The following is a 7608-nucleotide window of genomic DNA, read 5'->3' as shown; positions in this document are numbered from 1 at the left end:
TTCGTTTTGATCGGTCCTTCAAGTATATAATTAAATATAAAACATATAAACAAAAATAAAGGTATGTAAAGTATGTAAATAAATATAAATAAAAAAAGGGTTAAGAGTTCAGTACTCCAGACAATGTAATCAAATTATTCAGAAGAATAAGTATAGAAATAACACCTTCTCTCATTCTCATATTTCTTTAGTGCCATCAATTTTATGGCATTCATTACAGCGCCATCTTCTAGCACTGTTATACTAAAAGTTAAGTCTTTCCTAGGTAATATTACATTTACTTGTTTGTATCTTAAAGATAATGAACACCTAATAATAAATTTTATCTAGTAAATCATTAATCAACTGGGCAACTAAAACGTTGAAAATGTTTGTGTTTTTTAAGATATCCCTTAAAGTAACTGATATGTTATTATTATCGCAAAATATCGAAATTAAAACTAACGAAAAGCTACTTGATGACCTCGGAATCAAACGGATACTCATGGATGAATACTCCTTTCATGAAGTATCATTGCATCCACTAAAAACAGCTGTATGGCGTGGTATTCTTGCTGGAAACATCATTGGTCCCTATTTTTTTGAAAATGACCAAGGTAGTGCAGTTACTATTTGTAATTTTCTTGTGCCTGAAATGGAAGAATAAGGACTAGAGGACATGTGGTTTCAGCAAGATGGGGCCACAGACCTTATTGAATGACGTTTTTTCACGAAGACTAATTTCTCGAGTGGCCATTTAGCATGGCCAGTCAGATCTCCGAATTTAACAGCACCATACTTTTTCTTATGGGTTTTTTTAATATCAAAAGTTTTTGTGAATAAACCCCAAAGGATTCAACATCTTAAAGACAATATTCGTCACGACATTGAAAAAATTCAACCTCAGATCTTGCAGGATGTCACGAAAAATACCTTGTAAAAGAAATATAAAGACTAAAAAAACTTTTTATCAAAACCAAACTTACTTATCCTTTATTTGAGCAAAGTTATAGGCAATCAAAATGGTAGCGGGACTTTTGCCCCATGTTGTATAATAAAATGTTCAGTAATGTCATGTTTCCAATAAGAGCCTTAAATAGCACCTGATAATACTAGATGCTGCAAAGGCTTGAAATATAAATTACAACTCTTCTATTACTTGTTTTGATAGATGATGGTTTGACTTAGCAACATTAGAATTATTAGGAAAATATCCAAAAATCAATAAACAATTCAACACCGACCAAATAATTTTTCAGTAAATTAAGTTATGAATAATATACGTACTACGAATTTTAAATATTACAACATAAAATCAAGCGGATTATGTTGTCTTTAGTATATTCCTAACAATTTCGCAACACTACCTTTTTATATAACAAAGCTGAACAATGAACAAAATTAGATAATTTAAAAGGATGGGTCTGGGATGGCTATTATTTCAGGTTTCAAACCAAAGTCAACAGACGGAATTGATTTTAATGCTCGCCGTTAACATTCCGTGGTCGGCTCTCCATGTAAATAAACTAAATCATTCCACCAATCTCATATTCCCGATTTCGGCGTTGATTTTTTAGAATTCCTCCAATTCTGGACAAAGAACTAAAATTAAAATATGAACACATCCAATGACAGGTAAGTACTGGCTAATTATTTAGTTAATTCATAGATTATCAACAAGAAAAATTATGTAACTGTTACAAGGTTAAATACTATGAAATGTTTGATAAAATAGTGTAATGTCTATCAATCATTAAATATGTTTTTCTTAAATCTTTATTAAGCATATTCAACTATATTTGACATCAGGACAAGCACTTACAATTCTCAATTATATATCTAAAAAATATGGAAAATAAGTTGAATCCATTTTATGGCCTGACGAAACTCTATTCACCACCCACATCACCTATTATTAACTTTTCAAACTATTATACACTATTAAAACTCATCAGACCTAGAATTGAGGAATTATTTGTTATATTAGGTACGATTAGTTACGAGAGGTTTAAGAGGTTTCCCCACTTTATGATTTATACAACCTAACCTCCTACCTCCTACCTCCCAACCTCCTACAACTTTACGTATAGTAATGGTATATGAATCTTTTCGGAGTCTATTACAGTATTACAAAAATGTTGTTCTCTCTTTTGGTATCATTTTTTAATAAACCATTGTTTTTGGACCACTGTTTATATTTTACTGTCCTGCTCATTTATATGATAACTTTTTAAATCCTTCTTGAAGACCGAAAAGCATGGAAATAACTTTTAAATTTCCACCATCCAATCATGAGCTGTGTAGTTATTTTTCTATAAAATATTATTATGATTTTTGTACGTTTCATTCAAATACATTGAATAAACAATAGGCAGTGAAGCATACATATTTCCATTAAGTATTAACAAGCATTTCAAACTTATTTTTAGCGCTGACTAAAAATATTTTCGAAATCAGCATACCAAGCAAGACAGTTATCATTACATTAAATTATATTTCTAAGCGTTATCATATGTAAGCACGGTGAATTTCTTAAGAAATTCGTATCAAAATACAGTAGTTCCAGGATTTAGAATAACACATTTTTTACGATAATTATGTATACCCTGTAAATACCATTATGGTATGCTATAATCCAAACGTATTTTCGGTGATGGTCTTTTTTATTGTCCTTATATATTGATGTTTACCTTTTCATCTTTTCCATAATAATAATCATCTTGTCAAATACATCTACAGCCAATTGTCACCATATCACCCGCGAGTTTAAAACCTAGTGTAATTTTATGCGTTTTACACTACAACTACAAATAATTTTTATCAATATCAATTATATGAATACCATGTAATATAGTCACAGAGAAATAGAGATTTAACTTTATAGGAAATTTTGGGGAAATGTTTCGCGACATCCAACATCTAGACGCCGCTACTTTTAACTTATTTGCTTTAATCGCTATGCTAAGAGCCGCGACGGGATCTGATTGGTTCACTTCGTTTCTATGGTACCTTTATTGTTTATTCAGTATACCTGACGTAAGGAATAGTGCGTTTAAATTTTTTTATAAAGCTTAGAGATGAAGTTATTAGTTTATTAGTATACATAAATGGGTAGTAAAATAAGTAAAGTGAATTCTCGATCTAGAAAGTGTTGTTTACGATACACATATAGAAAAAAAATTCAGAATCGTTTTACCTCGAAGAAGTATTTGGCTTTTTGTTGTTTTTGCTTTTGTGAAAGTTTATTCATATTAATAATCATTTAAAATATGAAATTAATCCCCTTCCGAAAGAAGCTATATAAACGGCGATATACTTTTCTTTTAGGATCAATTATTTGATTGTTGAAACTCCACGAAATAATAGGTCCTGAATGCAAACATTTTAAGAGAGGATTAATCGAAGTTCAATACACTAGGAATTTTGGTGCAAAGCAATTCAGGACTTAAATAGTGCTTATTGACTAAGTAAGAACACATTTGTGCCATCAATTGAAAATTTAATAACTATCTTGAACACCGTTGTTGCATTAGAGAACAAAACTTTTTTAATTATCCGAATAAATATATTGGCTAAGACTACTTAAGCAAGCTAGTTTAAAATTTTTTGCATCTATTAGAGCTCCTGGATTCAGGAATATACATCCTTCGACTAGTGTGTTTGAGAAGTAATTTAAAGTGCTCATATCAGTACATTCAATACTAACGATGGATGTATTACCAGGAGTTGAGAAAATGGAAGTTGACACTATACTTTCAGTTCCAGGTGTCCTTATACAAACAAACTGGCAGTAGGTCTTAATCGTCTTCCAGATAGAATATTAAAAATGATAAGGTTTTCTATATACTTTTGGTTAAAACAAGTAAACAGAATTTTAATAAAGAAAGACTCATAGTTTGCTTTCAGTATAAAAAAATAAAAATACGTAAGTGTAATAGATATGAAAAAGGGAAAAGACAAGAGATAATTTTTATTTGTTCCAAAGTTCACCAAAGTACCTTGTTTAGGTTCCTTGTTTATCAAATGTCTTCACAGCAAAATGTTTCTCTAACAGGTGCCTATAACGAAGATTTAAATTGACCAATCAAATTACTTGAATGGCCGATATAATCTCATCTGGATGTTGGGCAAAGCAAAACTTTTCTCCAGAGACCCCTATTGAGTTTTTTCTCTATTGCTCTATGAATCAATCGATAAAATGCATGATATAAACGGTTCCTATATTATAATATGACATATTTTTATATAAACAATACAGGGGATAGACAAAATAATATGAATAGCATGTAATATAGTATATCTTGTTGCATATTGGCAACACTGTTTCCATGTAAATATAGTAATCCGCTGTATATATATACTGCGAATACTAAAAAGCATTTTGGCTAGACGATCTAAAACTACCGCGTTAAAAGTGACAACAGTAATCAGCACTCACTGAACACTTGATGATTGAAATAATGATATGGTCAATTGAATCATCGTTTACATAATTTCCTACAAACTGCCGAGTTTATATATAGAGAACCCCAAAAAAGACGTATGATCCAGACTGGTACCTTCTTACAGTCGAACATTGAGAATTTTTCGTTATGAATTGGATGGAAATATCATGGTATTCAGATGGTCCTTTCACTGATATCACTGGCCGGATTACCGAGAATAAATATCTCAACACCCTCAATGATGTTGATATGAAACTTTTACTATAACCAGCATACTGTCGCCAAACTCTACCGTATTCCAAAATTATAATATAAAAGGTGCAATTTTGGTTTGAGAAGCATGTTCCCTGGTCAGTACAATCGCCAGACCTCAACATAATTGCACCGTTATGGAGAGTTTTAGAGCAGATAGTGAGGAGTAGGTTTCCATCTACACCATCATTGAATCAATTGGCGGATGTTTTGTTACAAGAATGGGACAACTGCCAACTTCCAGTTCCAGTGGAAACTATTCAGATAATCTATGTATCCATTCCGCGAAGAATTGCAGCTATTTTAAGAGCCAATTTAAATGGTCAACAGCTTATTAACAAATACATATTGTAAATATGTCAGGTGTTCATGTTAATGTGTCCATCCCTTGTACATTTTTCCTTTGGTTATTTTTATATCCATCGACGAAAATGTCCACTTATATTAGCTGTGATAATCACACACTGTCAACACATATCATTTATCAAATTGTGTTTATATATAATTGAACGCTACTAGTATATATAGTAAAAAGATATTGTGGGACCAATTCTTCACATCATAATATATATTTATTGATTAAATAAAACAAAAAAATGTATCGATAAACGAACGTAACTAACATAACATTATGTTTTCAATTTTTTAATGATAATCAAGTTACTATTAATTGACAAACACCTTATATTTGTATACATTATAATTTAATTTATAGGATCATTTTTTGGAATAATTGTAAACACCTTGACCCACCGGATACTTCTTGTGACCCGATCAGTGAACTTTTAAAGAAAATCAAATCTGATAATGCAGACTTACCTATACTAAAACCAAATAGGCTGCCGCTTTTTCGTTACCATGAGGGATATCTGAACATGGGTTTCGAAGATATTGACGGGTAAGTTTATTGCTGTTGGTAAGTTTGGAAAATACGTGTGACCTCAAAAACGAATGTTGCAAAATAAATATACATTACCATTAAGGAACCTAAAGCATAATTGTTTGAATGAGTGGCTTTATTTGGAACCGTGATATATGATAATATTGATTAAAAACAAACAATTTTTATATTGTAAACTATTGTGTACAGGTCAGAGTTTGTTGTAAATTGTTGTAACTACAATGTACAAAAACATGTTAAAATAGAGAGGGAGTAAAAAAATTATGTAGACAATAAGAAAATTATTAAAAATTGTTATAACAACTTTCACTTCTTTGACCTGAAACCAACAGGAATAAGCTAGTTGGACTGCTTATGTGGGGAATGACTCTGAGCTGATACTTCTTAGTGTTGGTAAAGAGGGTACCCGTGACCAGTAACACCGTTAAGAGGCATGAAGGCCAGTCAAGGACATGGCGTCATTATCACACCATGCAGCAACATCACTGCAAGCAGCATGCTCGTCCGATTCGTAAATAGCGGGTCTTATATACTAGAGGGTACCTATTTATTCTATATTTAGTTTTGCGGATTGTATATTTTGGTCTAGAAAGTATTCCTAATACCTTACCCGTTAGTCGTTCCACGGGAAAGGTCGATACTATTGCATTGACACTATATATATATATATATATATATATATATATATATATATATATATATATATATATATATATATATATATATATATATATATATATATATATATATTATGCGAAAAACGAAGAGTTGAGGAATAACTCGTATATAAAATCGTGAACTTGGGAGATATCTGTTTCCCTATGAATATGCTTATTTCTGACGAACCAGACATTGGTTATTCTCCTGAGAATGTTATTCTGAAAAACTTGAAGACATTCCACCTGGTTAGGTGACGCGTATTTGAGAGAGACACTGGAGCCCTATAGAACAAATGATAGAACCAGCATCTTGTACAGTAGAGATTTTATTGAAAGAGCAAGCTCTGATTTATGAGCGGGAACAACAGATTGACAATATCCTGACCTTTCTGGAGGGTCCTTTGAATCTGGAAGTTCCACCTAAGTTTCCGGTCAAAAAAATACCGATATAGGCTTCTTCTGAACATGGAATTTGGACGTTCTCGAATTTAAGACGCGATATGCTTGGTGCAAAATGCTTCTTGTGGAAGAAGATGGCATGGGTTTTCTGTGAGTTGACTTGCAACCTCCAGAAACCTCTTCAAGAAGCAGGTTAATTTATTTTGAGTATCGTCCGCGTAAAAAGCCTCAACTTGTGGTATCTGAAAGTAAAATATCAAATGAAACGGGTGCCAGCGGGGAACCTTGTGGAATTCCTGCGACGATGGTTTTCCCGGCTGCAGAAAGTGCCTTTGATCTTGACCTGGAATGATCGTCCTGACAGAAATGATTTGATAAGAGCAGGTTCGTCCATCGATCGATGGACGAACCTAGAGCGGTCAGGTACCTTTTCAAAGGCTTTGGTTAGGTCCAAGAGGACCGTTCCAAATCTTTTACGTCGGTTAAAAGCACTGTTAATTTTTACCGCCAGCCGATTTGCCTGACAAACGGCTTAATATCTGGCGAGGAACCTGAATTGCTCATCTGGAATGATATTGTTTGACTTCGTAAAGTCATTGAGGGCATAGAGAATTGCTTTTTCAGCAAGCTTGGAGATGGAACTTAATAACAGCTTACTTAGTAAAGTGCTGCTTCACCAAGGCAATGCACCGTGTCAAAAATCCATGAATTGGGCTTCGAATTGCTTCCTCATCCACCGTATTCTCCAGATCTGGCCCCCAGTGGCTATTTCCTGTTCTCAGATCTCAAAAGAATGCTCGTTGGGAAGAAATTTTCGTCGAATGAAGAGGTGGTCGACGAAACTGAGGCTTATTTTCAAGCAAAGGAGAAATTGTACTACAAAAATAGTATCGAAAGGTTGGAGGGTCGCTATAATCAGTCATCACCCTTGAAGGGTGATACACCGATTATAGCATAAACTTTTCAATTGACC

The 7608-nt window shown here is 32.9% G+C and overlaps 1 long non-coding RNA gene across 1 annotated transcript; it reads left to right on the top strand.

The window, feature by feature from the left end:
* The first annotated feature begins 1481 nt into the window (after window positions 1-1481).
* Window positions 1482-5658, top strand: LOC143198525 (uncharacterized). Its single transcript, XR_013006236.1, has 2 exons — window positions 1482-1614; window positions 5392-5658. It is a non-coding gene; the product is annotated as an uncharacterized LOC143198525 (long non-coding RNA).
* The last annotated feature ends 1950 nt before the right edge of the window (window positions 5659-7608 follow it).

This window comes from Rhynchophorus ferrugineus, unplaced genomic scaffold (genome assembly GCF_030347505.1).
Source record: "Rhynchophorus ferrugineus isolate W39M unplaced genomic scaffold, kcgeb_rfMv2 rfM6, whole genome shotgun sequence".
In the NCBI taxonomy this organism is placed as follows: Eukaryota; Metazoa; Arthropoda; class Insecta; order Coleoptera; family Curculionidae; genus Rhynchophorus; species Rhynchophorus ferrugineus.
The sequence above is the reverse complement of the archived record's forward strand: the minus strand, read 5'-3'. Positions and strand labels throughout refer to the sequence as shown.